The following is a 17,623-nucleotide window of genomic DNA, read 5'->3' as shown; positions in this document are numbered from 1 at the left end:
GAAGGAGGATCCTGGAATGATGGGGATATTCTTATATGCATATTGTGAATGTCGGTTACCAGGTGTTCACCATATGAATGATTTTTGTCTCTATGCATGGGTCGTATGTTTATGAGAATTGGAAATATGAAATCTTGTGGTCTATTAAAATTATGAAATGATTCTTTATGATAAACTAATGAACTCACCAACCTTTTTGGTTGACACTTTAAAGCATGTTTATTCTCATGTATGAAAGAAGTCTTCCGATGTGCAATAGCTCATTTTAAAGATATTACTTGGAGTCATTCATGACATATTTCAAAAGACGTTGCATTCGAGTCGTTGAGTTCATCAAGATTATTATTAAGTCAATAATAGTTAGATATATTATAAAATGGTATGCACGCCGTCAACTTTCGATGTAATGAAAGATTGTCTTTTCAAAAACGAATGCAATGTTTGTAAAATGTATCATATAGAGGTCAAGTACCTCGCGATGTAATCAACTGTTGTGAATCGTTTATAATCGATATAGACTTCGTCCGGATGGATTAGGACGGGTCTCTACAGTTGGTATCAGAGCGGTGGTCTTAGCGAATCAGGTCTGCATTAGTGTGTATAACCGATAAGTCATTAGGATGTATTAGTGAGTCTGGACTTCGACCGTGTCTGCATGTCAAAAATTTTGCTTATCGTTTTTGTCGGAAATCATCAGTTTATCATCCTTAAGATATTACCTGCTTATCATTCTTAGTCTAGACACATCTTACTGCAATGATTGCATGAATAGTGTATAGACAAAATTCATATCTTAGCATATCTACTAATTCATATCTTAGCGTATCTGTCACTGTAGACTTTATCTGACACGTTTCTTTAATTTTCTCCGTAATTCACGGGATCTTTGGAAGTATGTATAGATATTCTATATATAATTAGAATATCATTCGATATTCAAAAATCATTTCATATCAAAACCCTGTAACTGATCGTGAGAGATGGATCCTACACCTAGCTTGGATTCCATTAGTTCCGGAAGCGATTTCGAGATGTATATTGAAGCAGACTCCGAAGTCAATGAAGCAGAAGTGCCTCAACCATTTAGTTATTTTTCTTTCTGGAGGAGATGGGGGTGGGTCCGAGACTTACTCACTCGATGGAGAAATGAAGAAGGCGAGCCCTACCGCGAACCAAACTTACCTCCTAACATCGGAGAAAACAATGTACTCACCGGTGAACCTATGCGCAACACTGTATTCACCCTTCTTGTTAAAGTTTTCCACCTCGAAGGTTGCGTTATTGCAATCTCAGAAAATATTCAACCTCTACTTCTGAATACCAATCGAAGGGGAATATTAAAAGAAGTTAGGGAACTTCGAATTGATAATCAAAATCTATCGAATCAGATGAGTGGATGGATAGAAATGATAGAGGGTAGTATAGAAACCCTGACAAGAATGGTGCGTAATTTATAAGCTATACTTACTACACCAACATCATCATCAACCTCAGCACCAATAATACTTGTAGCACCGACAGCAACAGTACCACCATCAGCAGCACCAGCAGCATAACCAGTACCAACAACAACAACATCATCACACGTCTCAACCTCGCAATCTATACCTCAAGCATAATCATCGTTCTACGAATCGTTCTACATAAACTATCTTCGTCCTTCATGGCGATTATGTAATCTCTAATATTTTAGAGATTATGTACTCTAGTTCTAGCCGTAAATCTGATGAGTTTAATATCACATTAACTCATTAAATCCATAATTACGTCTGAAGAAAATATATATGTATATATGTTTTCATAGAGATTGTAATTAAAATTTTTATTGTACAAACTGTTAATGGTGAAAATATTTTAACGGGTAGGTAATACCCGGGGAATATTTAGATTTCGCATTAATAAGTTACACTGTACATTCTTCAAATCTGATTCAACAGTCATTTACTATCCTACTTACATCTACCGATATACGAATCCGTTCACCACAGAATAACCATTTTCATTCAATTTCATATTTGGATTTTGATTTATCAGAATCCAACAAGTGGCATAATGAAGAAAACATTTGACGAAATAAAAATTTGATAGAAACAAACAAATTAACTACGAAAAATAATTTTTTGTTAAGAATCCACGCTAACTGTTCCAGCTAACTGTTCCTAGCTAACTGATTACATTTTATTTATCGCAGTTTACTTATCGCAATTTAATTATCGCAATTTTATTTATCGTCATTTAAATTCTGTATTTATTTTACGCACTTTAAATATCGGGACACGTATACAAGGTTTTGACATATCATATCATATATATATATATATATATATATATATATATATATATATATATATATATATATATATATATATATATATATATATATATATATATATATATATATTATTTGGAATAACCACAGACACTCTATATGCAGTAATGATCGAGTTCTCTATACAGGGTTGAGGATGATTCTATAATAATATATATACTTTGAGTTGTGATCGAGTCTGAGACATGTACACGGGTCACGATACGTATTAATTAATTCGAATATTATATATTAAATTATATATAAATTATTGGACTGTTAACTGTGGATTATCGACTGAGGACTATCAACATTGGACAATTAAAATGAATTAAAATATTGATTATAACATATGAAACTAAACAATTCTTCAAGTTGCCACTTGATTTCACCTTAAACCTCATTTGTATCTTGACAAATACAATCTGCGTTCAAACCTTTCATGATTCTTGAAAACATCTCAATCGAGAGGATGAACCAAACCGTACTTCATCTACGGAAGGAAAGATTTATGCATATAGTATTGCACCTGAAAAACTCTCGAAAACTGAGTAAACGTTTAACGCGTAGCTGTGCTAATTCCTTTAGCGTTACTATTACCGAAAATAACTTTGCAATCTCTTTCCAAATTAACCAAATTTGTCACAGCTCTAGCAAGTCAACTTCGACTTTTCAGTCGGACTAGCCTTACTATAATCTTGATATATATGCGTGCGCTTTTATTGTTACCGGAGAACCTTTTATATTTCACCATATTACCAGCAGATGTACCAGCAACCTCGTCGCTCCTTGGTTTAAATCTCTCTTCAATAAATCACTATATTTATCTATTGAAGTCTCATCATGTACTCATCCGCATCTTGTAACAAGAATTGCCATAACAATTATCGGGAATCAGTAAATCTGTATTGTAAATCTCGCAACGTTTCCACATCAACAGTTATATGTATCCATATAACATTTATCTCTTAGAACTATGATCTTCCATTCTAAAATTCTGAAAAGCATCCAGTCTGCGAATTAATGCTCTGAATTTTGAAAAGTTGAATGAAGCAACAAAAATTGTAAATGACCTCAACAGCCAAAAGTTGATGATAAAGAATTGTATGTTGGCAAAGCTCAGAAAAAGTTTGAAACTGAAAAACTGATTGAACAAACTACGAAGGAGTCTCTGAACAAATCACAAGGACTAAACTTCTACATTAAAAATACTGATGATTCTGTTTCTGATGAAATCTTTAGCGAATACCTTGCTTCTGACTCCAAACTCTTGAGGATAAATTTTCTTCACCATCCTTCGATATTAGAAATTCCAAGATATCATCGTATCTTTCATTATAAATATCCTTCATATTTCTAAAGATATTTTCATAACTATTCTTATCTGAAATCATTAATCTCTTTGTGCTATCAGTGTTACATCATATAGAAACTGTTTGTTTCAATATTCTGTAAACTTTCGAGCTTAAAATATGAATATTATTGAAGTAATGTTGGGAACTGATGCATGAGTTAGTATAATATAATGACACTTGATCAACGTGATTATATTACAGTAAGTCATGCTGAGTTTCTAAATGGAACGTGATGGTTCACAGATCATAACGTCATCATGTGCCATGTTACACGACTCATACGTTCTGTCTAATCTATAAACATATCAAGAACATATTTTTCTTGATAGTCCTATCATTCCTTGAATTCTGGTAATTTGACAAGTCAAATTGTGCTATTACCATTTCTTCCTTAGAACATTAACAATGTTACTTCTGAAACTTATATCTACGAATTCTGGACCATTACAAGAGATGCCCAATCGCAACAAGGTAATAATCATATTCAAACTTTGGTTCAATTTCTATAACTATAACAATCTTATTTCAAGTGATGATCTTACTTGAACTTGTTTTCGTGTCATGATTCTGCTTCAAGAACTTCGAGCCATCCAAGGATCCATTGAAGCTAGATCCATTTTTCTCTTTTCCAGTAGGTTTATCCAAGGAACTTAAGGTAGTAATGATGTTCATAACATCATTCGATTCATACATATAAAGCTATCTTATTCGAAGGTTTAAACTTGTAATCACTAGAACATAGTTTAGTTAATTCTAAACTTGTTCGCAAACAAAAGTTAATCCTTCTAACTTGACTTTTAAAATCAACTAAACACATGTTCTATATCTATATGATATGCTAACTTAATGATTTAAAACCTGGAAACACGAAAAACACCGTAAAACCGGATTTACGCCGTCGTAGTAACACCGCGGGCTGTTTTGGGTTAGTTAATTAAAAACTATGATAAACTTTGATTTAAAAGTTGTTATTCTGAGAAAATGATTTTATTATGAACATGAAACTATATCCAAAAATTATGGTTAAACTCAAAGTGGAAGTATGTTTTCTAAAATGGTCATCTAGACGTCGTTCTTTCGACTGAAATGACTACCTTTACAAAAACGACTTGTAACTTATTTTTCCGACTATAAACCTATACTTTTTCTGTTTAGATTCATAAAATAGAGTTCAATATGAAACCATAGCAATTTGATTCACTCAAAACGGATTTAAAATGAAGAAGTTATGGGTAAAACAAGATTGGATAATTTTTCTCATTTTAGCTACGTGAAAATTGGTAACAAATCTATTCCAACCAAAACTTAATCAACTTGTATTGTATATTATGTAATCTTGAGATACCATAGACACGTATACAATGTTTTGACCTATCATGTCGACACATCTATATATATTTCGGAACAACCATGGACACTCTATATGTGAATGTTGGAGTTAGCTATACAGGGTTGAGGTTGATTCCAAAATATATATAGTTTGAGTTGTGATCAATACTGAGATACGTATACACTGGGTCGTGGATTGATTCAAGATAATATTTATCGATTTATTTCTGTACATCTAACTGTGGACAACTAGTTGTAGGTTACTAACGAGGACAGCTGACTTAATAAACTTAAAACATCAAAATATATTAAAAGTGTTGTAAATATATTTTGAACATACTTTAATATATATGTATATATTGTTATAGGTTCGTGAATCAACAGTGGCCAAGTCTTACTTCCCGACGAAGTAAAAATCTGTGAAAGTGAGTTATAGTCCCACTTTTAAAATCTAATATTTTTGGGATGAGAATACATGCAGGTTTTATAAATGATTTACAAAATAGACACAAGTACATGAAACTAAATTCTATGGTTGAATTATCGAAATCGAATATGCCCCTTTTTATTAAGTCTGGTAATCTAAGAATTAGGGAACAGACACCCTAATTGACGCGAATCCTAAAGATAGATCTATTGGGCCTAACAAACCCCATCCAAAGTACCGGATGCTTTAGTACTTCGAAATTTATATCATATCCGAAGGGTGTCCCGGAATGATGGGGATATTCTTATATATGCATCTTGTTATTGTCGGTTACCAGGTGTTCACCATATGAATGATTTTTATCTCTATGTATGGGATGTGTATTGAAATATGAAATCTTGTGGTCTATTGTTACGATTTGATATATATAGGTTAAACCTATAACTCACCAACATTTTTGTTGACGTTTAAAGCATGTTTATTCTCAGGTGAATATTAAGAGCTTCCGCTGTTGCATACTAAAATAAGGACAAGATTTGGAGTCCATGTTTGTATGATATTGTGTAAAAATTGCATTCAAGAAACTGATTTCGATAACATATTTGTATTGTAAACCATTATGTAATGGTCGTGTGTAAACAGGATATTTTAGATTATCATTATTTAATAATCTACGTAAAGCTTTTAAACCTTTATTTATGAAATAAAGGTTATGGTTTGTTTTAAAAATGAATGCAGTCTTTGAAAAACGTCTCATATAGAGGTCAAAACCTCGCAACGAAATCAATTAATATGGAACGTTTTTAATCAATAAGAACGGGACATTTCAGTTGGTATCCGAGCGTTGGTCTTAGAGAACCAGAAAATTTGCATTAGTGTGTCTTATCGAGTTTGTTAGGATGCATTAGTGAGTCTGGACTTCGACCGTGTTTTCTTTAAAAATGATTGCTTAACATTTTTGTTGGAAACTATATATTTTTAACATATGAATATTATGTGATATATTAATCTCTTAACGTGTTTGATATTATGTGATAGATGTCTACCTCTAGAACAAGTTCCATTGACTCACCTAATAATAATGAAGAGTCAAATGTAAATTGGAATGATTTGTGGACTGATTCACAAGTTCCCGAAGAGTCGGAACCGGAAGAAGAGTCGGAACCGGAAGAAGAATCGGAACCGGAAGAAGAATCGGAACCGGATGAAGAAATAGAACCGGTGGGGGAAATAATAAAACGGTTAAGTAAAAGAAAATCCTCAACCAACCGACCAAGGTTAATTATGGTCAATGGTGTTTCCGCCAAGGAAGCAAAATATTGGGAGGATTACCAATTCTCCGATGAATCGGATTCCGACGAGAATTCCGATGATGTTATAGAAATTACCCCAACTGAATTTAAAAAGGCAAAAGAAAATAATAAGGGAAAGGGCATAAAAATAGAGAAATCTAATTCCAACCCCGATGAACTTTATATGTATCGTCAACCCCCGAAGTCCTTAAGTTGTAACAATGACCCGGGAACCTCTAAACCACCAGGTTTCTCTAAACCAATGTGGATCACGACGGCTTGTATTAGGGGAACATCATATATCCCTAGAAACTTGGCAAAACCAAAACTGAAGAAGAAGAAACGAGCGAGTCGGAATAAGATAGTTGTATTCGTGTGGTGTAATATATGTAATATAGTGTTCTTATGCTTTATGATATATGTAAAAATTGCTTGTATTAATAAGTATTTTTTTTTTATGAATCTAACTCTTGTCTATTTTACAGTTTAAAAACACAAAATGGATAGACAACCCAATATTTTAAGAGACCTACCCGGAGACATGATTGATGAAATCTTGTCTAGAGTCGGCCAGAATTCCTCGGCACAACTATTTAAGGCGAGATCAGTTTGTAAGACATTCGAAGAACGTTCCAAGAATGTCTTGGTTTATAAGAGACTTTCGTTTGAAAGATGGGGGATATCACATTGGGAAACCCATAAGTTACGATGTGTTTACTTTGACGCATATATTGCGGGGAACCCAAATGCTATTTTACGCAACGGGTTAAGAAATTATTTTGACTCAATATATCCGAATATTGGACTTCGTGATTTAGAAAAAGCGGCTAACATGCAACATAAAGAAGCATGTTATGCTTACGGATTAGTAATGTTCGCTTCTCACCAAAGTGAGAACAAGAACATCGGGCTACAACTATTAAACAAAACGTTTCCACAAGTGACGGAGTCGGTAATTGGGGTAAGAAATGAGGTTTTTAGATTGTTACGGGACTGTTGGACATTACGTAACCCTCGTCCCTTTGACGACGTTACAACACGCTGTCTTATCAACGGCCATAACGGTTATGTTGCACAAGACCAAGGTTGGGAAGTAGTCCTAGTAAAACCAGAATGCATGACTTGTTTCTGGACGTATGAATTACGTGTCTTTATTGCCTTTGCTGAACGACTTGTGTACTAGCTAGAATTATCTTCACAACTATCTTGTATCAAAGTTATTGTGTGCTATATTTCATGCTTTATGTAAAATAAGCGGTATTGTAAGTTTGTAAAATATTGTATAAAAGTTTGAACGCGAAATATTATTATAATCAGTTTTTCATATAGAATTGTAGTAGTTGAATTGTATATTAGCTACTAAGTATGAACTTAACGGGTAGGTACTACCCGAATTTAAACTTATAAAACGCTAATATGAAGAAAAAGCTTTTATAAATGAGTTCATATTATGCTACGAAATACTATTAACTACTCTTAATATTCTGTATGATTAACTTGTTCCATTTGACTATTTTGAAGGAAATGGCACCGACTACTCGACACACCGTGAATATGAATGAAGAGGAATTCCGTACTTTTCTAGCTTCAAACATAGCCGCAGTACAGGCTGCGCTACATACCAACAACAACCTTGGATCTAGCAGTACAGGAAATCGTGTAGGATGCACCTACAAAGAATTCACTGCCTGCAAACCTTTGGAATTTGATGGAACCGAAGGACCGATCGGATTGAAACGGTGGACCGAGAAGGTCGAATCGGTGTTTGCCATAAGTAAGTGTACTGAAGAGGACAAAGTAAAGTACGCTACGCATACCTTCACAGGTTCTGCGTTAACATGGTGGAATACCTATCTAGAGCAAGTGGGACAAGACGATGCGTACGCACTACCGTGGTCAGCATTCAAGCACTTGATGAACGAGAAGTACCATCCCAGAACCGAGGTCAATAAGCTCAAGACAGAACTTAGAGGGTTACGAACCCAAGGATTTGATATTACCACATACGAAAGACGATTCACAGAATTGTGCCTATTGTGTCCGGGAGCATTCGAAGATGAGGAAGAGAAGATCGACGCGTTTGTGAAAGGATTACCGGAAAGAATCCAAGAAGATATAAGTTCACACGAGCCCGCCTCCATACAACAGGCATGTAGAATGGCTCACAAACTCGTGAACCAAATTGAAGAAAGAATTAAAGAACAGACTGCTGAAGAGGCCAATGTGAAGCAAGTCAAAAGAAAGTGGGAGGAAAACGGTGATAAGAATCACCAATACAACAACAACAGCAATTACAACAATAATCGCAACAATTATCCCAACAATCGCAACATCAATCGCAACTACAACAAACGGCTCAACAACAACAACAACAACAACAACAACAACAACAGCAACTACAACAATCATCCCAACAACAATAATAACCGCAACAACAACAACAATCAGAAGCAGCTATGCCAAAGGTGTGAAAAGAATCACTCGGGGTTCTGCACCAAATTTTGCAACAAGTGTAAAAGAAATGGTCATAGCGCGGCGAAGTGTGAGGTCTACGGACCAGGGGTTAATAGAACGAAAGGAACAAATGGTGTCGGAACGAGTAATGGCGGAGCAAGTAGTGTCGGAGCAAGTTATGCCAATGTAGTTTGTTATAAATGTGGAAAACCGGGCCATATTATTAGAAATTGCCCGAACCAGGAGAACATGAATGGACAAGGCCGCGGAAGAGTTTTCAATATTAATGCGGCAGAGGCACAAGAAGACCCGGAGCTTGTTACGGGTACGTTTCTTATTGACAATAAATCTGCTTACGTTTTATTTGATTCGGGTGCGGATAGAAGCTATATGAGTAGAGATTTTTGTGCTAAATTAAGTTGTCCATTGACGCCTTTGGATAGTAAATTTTTACTCGAATTAGCAAATGGTAAATTAATTTCATCAGATAATATATGTCGGAATCGAGAAATTAAACTGGTTAGCGAAACATTTAAGATTGATTTGATACCAGTAGAGTTAGGGAGTTTTGATGTGATAATCGGTATGGACTGGTTGAAAGAAGTGAAAGCAGAGATCGTTTGTTACAAAAATGCAATTCGCATTATACGAGAAAAAGGAAAACCCTTAATGGTGTACGGAGAAAAGGGCAACACGAAGCTACATCTTATTAGTAATTTGAAGGCACAAAAACTAATAAGAAAAGGTTGCTATGCTGTTCTAGCACACGTCGAGAAAGTACAAACTGAAGAAAAGAGCATCAATGATGTTCCCATTGCAAAAGAATTTCCCGATGTATTTCCGAAAGAATTACCGGGATTACCCCCACATCGATCCGTTGAATTTCAAATAGATCTTGTACCAGGAGCTGCACCAATAGCTCCTGCTCCTTACAGACTCGCACCCAGCGAGATGAAAGAACTGCAAAGCCAATTACAAGAACTTTTAGAGCGTGGTTTCATTCGACCAAGCACATCACCGTGGGGAGCTCCTGTTTTGTTTGTCAAGAAGAAAGATGGTACATTCAGGTTGTGTATCGACTACCGAGAGTTGAACAAACTTACCATCAAGAACCGCTACCCACTACCGAGAATCGACGACTTATTTGATCAACTACAAGGCTCGTCTGTTTATTCAAAGATTGACTTACGTTCCGGGTACCATCAAATGCGGGTGAAAGAAGATGATATTCCAAAGACTGCTTTCAGAACACGTTACGGTCATTACGAGTTTATGGTCATGCCGTTTGGTTTAACTAATGCACCAGCTGTGTTCATGGACCTTATGAACCGAGTGTGTGGACCATACCTTGACAAGTTTGTTATTGTTTTCATTGATGACATACTTATTTACTCAAAGAATGACCAAGAACACGGTGAACATTTGAGAAAGGTGTTAGAAGTATTGAGGAAGGAAGAATTGTACGCTAAGTTTTCAAAGTGTGCATTTTGGTTGGAAGAAGTTCAATTCCTCGGTCACATAGTGAACAAAGAAGGTATTAAGGTGGATCCGGCAAAGATAGAAACTGTTGAAAAGTGGGAAACCCCGAAAACTCCGAAACACATACGCCAGTTTTTAGGACTAGCTGGTTACTACAGAAGGTTCATCCAAGACTTTTCCAGAATAGCAAAACCCTTGACTGCATTAACGCATAAAGGGAAGAAATTTGAATGGAATGATGAACAAGAGAAAGCGTTTCAGTTATTGAAGAAAAAGCTAACTACGGCACCTATATTGTCATTGCCTGAAGGGAATGATGATTTTGTGATTTATTGTGACGCATCAAAGCAAGGTCTCGGTTGTGTATTAATGCAACGAACGAAGGTGATTGCTTATGCGTCTAGACAATTGAAGATTCACGAACAAAATTATACGACGCATGATTTGGAATTAGGCGCGGTTGTTTTTGCATTAAAGACTTGGAGGCACTACTTATATGGGGTCAAAAGTATTATATATACCGACCACAAAAGTCTTCAAAACATATTTAATCAGAAACAACTGAATATGAGGCAGCGTAGGTGGATTGAATTGTTGAATGATTACGACTTTGAGATTCGTTACCACCCGGGGAAGGCAAATGTGGTAGCCGATGCCTTGAGCAGGAAGGACAGAGAACCCATTCGAGTAAAATCTATGAATATAATGATTCATAATAACCTTACTACTCAAATAAAGGAGGCGCAACAAGGAGTTTTAAAAGAGGGAAATTTAAAGGATGAAATACCCAAAGGATCGGAGAAGCATCTTAATATTCGGGAAGACGGAACCCGGTATAGGGCTGAAAGGATTTGGGTACCAAAATTTGGAGATATGAGAGAAATGGTACTTAGAGAAGCTCATAAAACCAGATACTCAATACATCCTGGAACGGGGAAGATGTACAAGGATCTCAAGAAACATTTTTGGTGGCCGGGTATGAAAGCCGATGTTGCTAAATACGTAGGAGAATGTTTGACGTGTTCTAAGGTCAAGCATCAGAAACCATCAAGTCTACTTTAACAACCCGAAATCCCAGAATGGAAATGGGAAAACATTACCATGGATTTCATCACTAAATTGCCAAGGACTGCAAGTGGTTTTGATACTATTTGGGTAATAGTTGATCGTCTCACCAAATCAGCACACTTCCTACCAATAAGAGAAGATGACAAGATGGAGAAGTTAGCACGACTGTATTTGAAGGAAGTCGTCTCCAGACATGGAATACCAATCTCTATTATCTCTGATAGGGATGGCAGATTTATTTCAAGATTCTGGCAGACATTACAGCAAGCATTAGGAACTCGTCTAGACATGAGTACTGCCTATCATCCACAAACTGATGGGCAGAGCGAAAGGACGATACAAACGCTTGAAGACATGCTACGAGCATGTGTTATTGATTTCGGAAACAGTTGGGATCGACATCTACCGTTAGCAGAATTTTCCTACAACAACAGCTACCATTCAAGCATTGAGATGGCGCCGTTTGAAGCACTTTATGGTAGAAAGTGCAGGTCTCTGATTTGTTGGAGTGAAGTGGGGGATAGACAGATTACGGGTCCGGAGATTATACAAGAAACTACCGAGAAGATCATCCAAATTCAACAACGGTTGAAAACCGCCCAAAGTCGACAAAAGAGCTACGCTGACATTAAAAGAAAAGATATAGAATTTGAAATTGGAGAGATGGTCATGCTTAAAGTTGCACCTTGGAAAGGCGTTGTTCGATTTGGTAAACGAGGGAAATTAAATCCAAGGTATATTGGACCATTCAAGATTATTGATCGTGTCGGACCAGTAGCTTACCGACTTGAGTTACCTCAACAACTCGCGGCTGTACATAACACTTTCCACGTCTCGAATTTGAAGAAATGTTTTGCTAAAGAAGATCTCACTATTCCGTTAGATGAAATCCAAATCAACGAAAAACTTCAATTCATCGAAGAACCCGTCGAAATAATGGATCGTGAGGTTAAAAGACTTAAGCAAAACAAGATACCAATTGTTAAGGTTCGATGGAATGCTCATAGAGGACCCGAGTTCACCTGGGAGCGTGAAGATCAGATGAAGAAGAAATACCCGCATCTATTTCCAGAAGATTCGTCAACACCTTCAACAGCTTAAAATTTCGGGACGAAATTTATTTAACGGGTAGGTACTGTAGTGACCCGAACTTTTCCATGTTTATATATATTAATTGAGATTGATATTTACATGATTAAATGTTTCCAACATGTTAAGCAATCAAACTTGTTAAGACTTGATTAATTGAAATATGTTTCATATAGACAATTGACCACCCAAGTTGACCGGTGATTCACGAACGTTAAAACTTGTAAAAACTATATGATGACATATATATGGATATATATATAGTTAACATGATACTATGATAATTAAACATATCATTAAGTATATTAACAATGAACTACATACGTAAAAACAAGACTACTAACTTAATGATTTTTAAACGAGACATATATGTAACGATTATCGTTGTAAAGACATTTAATGTATATATATCATATTAAGAGATATTCATACATGATAATATCATGATAATATAATAATTTAAAATCTCATTTGATATTATAAACATTGGGTTAACAACATTTAACAAGATCGTTAACCTAAAGGTTTCAAAACAACACTTACATGTAACGACTAACGATGACTTAACGACTCAGTTAAAATGTATATACATGTAGTGTTTTAATATGTATTTATACACTTTTGAAAGACTTCAATACACTTATCAAAATACTTCTACTTAATAAAAATGCTTACAATTACATCCTCGTTCAGTTTCATCAACAATTCTACTCGTATGCACCCGTATTCGTACTCGTACAATACACAGCTTTTATATGTATGTACTATTGGTATATACACTCCAATGATCAGCTCTTAGCAGCCCATGTGAGTCACCTAACACATGTGGGAACCATCATTTGGCAACTAGCAAGAAATATCTCATAAAATTACAAAAATATGAGTAATCATTCATGACTTATTTACATGAAAACAAAATTACATATCCTTTATATCTAATCCATACACCAACGACCAAAAACACCTACAAACACTTTCATTCTTCAATTTTCTTCATCTAATTGATCTCTCTCAAGTTCTATCTTCAAGTTCTAAGTGTTCTTCATAAATTCCAAAAGTTCTAGTTTCATAAAATCAAGAAGACTTTCAAGTTTGCTAGCTCACTTCCAATCTTGTAAGGTGATCATCCAACCTCAAGAAATCTTTGTTTCTTACAGTAGGTTATCATTCTAATACAAGGTAATAATCATATTCAAACTTTGGTTCAATTTCTATAACTATAACAATCTTATTTCAAGTGATGATCTTACTTGAACTTGTTTTCGTGTCATGATTCTGCTTCAAGAACTTCGAGCCATCCAAGGATCCATTGAAGCTAGATCCATTTTTCTCTTTTCCAGTAGGTTTATCCAAGGAACTTAAGGTAGTAATGATGTTCATAACATCATTCGATTCATACATATAAAGCTATCTTATTCGAAGGTTTAAACTTGTAATCACTAGAACATAGTTTAGTTAATTCTAAACTTGTTCGCAAACAAAAGTTAATCCTTCTAACTTGACTTTTAAAATCAACTAAACACATGTTCTATATCTATATGATATGCTAACTTAATGATTTAAAACCTGGAAACACGAAAAACACCGTAAAACCGGATTTACGCCGTCGTAGTAACACCGCGGGCTGTTACCGGAGAACCTTTTATATTTCACCATATTACCAGCAGATGTACCAGCAACCTCGTCGCTCCTTGGTTTAAATCTCTCTTCAATAAATCACTATATTTATCTATTGAAGTCTCATCATGTACTCATCCGCATCTTGTAACAAGAATTGCCATAACAATTATCGGGAATCAGTAAATCTGTATTGTAAATCTCGCAACGTTTCCACATCAACAGTTATATGTATCCATATAACATTTATCTCTTAGAACTATGATCTTCCATTCTAAAATTCTAAAAAGCATCCAGTCTGCGAATTAATGCTCTGAATTTTGAAAAGTTGAATGAAGCAACAAAAACTGTAAATGACCTCAACAGCCAAAAGTTGATGATAAAGAATTGTATGTTGGCAAAGCTCAGAAAAAGTTTGAAACTGAAAAACTGATTGAACAAACTACGAAGGAGTCTCTGAACAAATCACAAGGACTAAACTTCTACATTAAAAATACTGATGATTCTGTTTCTGATGAAATCTTTAGCGAATACCTTGCTTCTGACTCCAAACTCTTGAGGATAAATTTTCTTCACCATCCTTCGATATTAGAAATTCCAAGATATCATCGTATCTTTCATTATAAATATCCTTCATATTTCTAAAGATATTTTCATAACTATTCTTATCTGAAATCATTAATCTCTTTGTGCTATCAGTGTTACATCATATAGAAACTGTTTGTTTCAATATTCTGTAAACTTTCGAGCTTAAAATATGAATATTATTGAAGTAATGTTGGGAACTGATGCATGAGTTAGTATAATATAATGACACTTGATCAACGTGATTATATTACAGTAAGTCATGCTGAGTTTCTAAATGGAACGTGATGGTTCACAGATCATAACGTCATCATGTGCCATGTTACACGACTCATACGTTCTGTCTAATCTATAAACATATCAAGAACATATTTTTCTTGATAGTCCTATCATTCCTTGAATTCTGGTAATTTGACAAGTCAAATTGTGCTATTACCATTTCTTCCTTAGAACATTAACAATGTTACTTCTGAAACTTATATCTACGAATTCTGTACCATTACAAGAGATGCCCAATCGCAACAAGGTAATAATCATATTCAAACTTTGGTTCAATTTCTATAACTATAACAATCTTATTTCAAGTGATGATCTTACTTGAACTTGTTTTCGTGTCATGATTCTGCTTCAAGAACTTCGAGCCATCCAAGGATCCATTGAAGCTAGATCCATTTTTCTCTTTTCCAGTAGGTTTATCCAAGGAACTTAAGGTAGTAATGATGTTCATAACATCATTCGATTCATACATATAAAGCTATCTTATTCGAAGGTTTAAACTTGTAATCACTAGAACATAGTTTAGTTAATTCTAAACTTGTTCGCAAACAAAAGTTAATCCTTCTAACTTGACTTTTAAAATCAACTAAACACATGTTCTATATCTATATGATATGCTAACTTAATGATTTAAAACCTGGAAACACGAAAAACACCGTAAAACCGGATTTACGCCGTCGTAGTAACACCGCGGGCTGTTTTGGGTTAGTTAATTAAAAACTATGATAAACTTTGATTTAAAAGTTGTTATTCTGAGAAAATGATTTTATTATGAACATGAAACTATATCCAAAAATTATGGTTAAACTCAAAGTGGAAGTATGTTTTCTAAAATGGTCATCTAGACGTCGTTCTTTCGACTGAAATGACTACCTTTACAAAAACGACTTGTAACTTATTTTTCTGACTATAAACCTATACTTTTTCTGTTTAGATTCATAAAATAGAGTTCAATATGAAACCATAGCAATTTGATTCACTCAAAACGGATTTAAAATGAAGAAGTTATGGGTAAAACAAGATTGGATAATTTTTCTCATTTTAGCTACGTGAAAATTGGTAACAAATCTATTCCAACCAAAACTTAATCAACTTGTATTGTATATTATGTAATCTTGAGATACCATAGACACGTATACAATGTTTTGACCTATCATGTCGACACATCTATATATATTTCGGAACAACCATGGACACTCTATATGTGAATGTTGGAGTTAGCTATACAGGGTTGAGGTTGATTCCAAAATATATATAGTTTGAGTTGTGATCAATACTGAGATACGTATACACTGGGTCGTGGATTGATTCAAGATAATATTTATCGATTTATTTCTGTACATCTAACTGTGGACAACTAGTTGTAGGTTACTAACGAGGACAGCTGACTTAATAAAATTAAAACATCAAAATATATTAAAAGTGTTGTAAATATATTTTGAACATACTTTAATATATATGTATATATTGTTATAGGTTCTTGAATCAATAGTGGCCAAGTCTTACTTCCCGACGAAGTAAAAATCTGTGAAAGTGAGTTATAGTCCCACTTTTAAAATCTAATATTTTTGGGATGAGAATACATGCAGGTTTTATAAATGATTTACAAAATAGACACAAGTACATGAAACTAAATTCTATGGTTGAATTATCGAAATCGAATATGCCCCTTTTTATTAAGTCTGGTAATCTAAGAATTAGGGAACAGACACCCTAATTGACGCGAATCCTAAAGATAGATCTATTGGGCCTAACAAACCCCATCCAAAGTACCGGATGCTTTAGTACTTCGAAATTTATATCATATCCGAAGGGTGTCCCGGAATGATGGGGATATTCTTATATATGCATCTTGTTATTGTCGGTTACCAGGTGTTCACCATATGAATGATTTTTATCTCTATGTATGGGATGTGTATTGAAATATGAAATCTTGTGGTCTATTGTTACGATTTGATATATATAGGTTAAACCTATAACTCACCAACATTTTTGTTGACGTTTAAAGCATGTTTATTCTCAGGTGAATATTAAGAGCTTCCGCTGTTGCATACTAAAATAAGGACAATATTTGGAGTCCATGTTTGTATGATATTGTGTAAAAATTGCATTCAAGAAACTGATTTCGATAACATATTTGTATTGTAAACCATTATGTAATGGTCGTGTGTAAACATGATATTTTAGATTATCATTATTTGATAATCTACGTAAAGCTTTTAAACCTTTATTTATGAAATAAAGGTTATGGTTTGTTTTAAAAATGAATGCAGTCTTTGAAAAACGTCTCATATAGAGGTCAAAACCTCGCAACGAAATCAATTAATATGGAACGTTTTTAATC

This window comes from Rutidosis leptorrhynchoides, chromosome 10 (assembly GCF_046630445.1).
Source record: "Rutidosis leptorrhynchoides isolate AG116_Rl617_1_P2 chromosome 10, CSIRO_AGI_Rlap_v1, whole genome shotgun sequence".
Classification (NCBI taxonomy): Eukaryota; Viridiplantae; Streptophyta; class Magnoliopsida; order Asterales; family Asteraceae; genus Rutidosis; species Rutidosis leptorrhynchoides.
The sequence above is the reverse complement of the archived record's forward strand: the minus strand, read 5'-3'. Positions refer to the sequence as shown.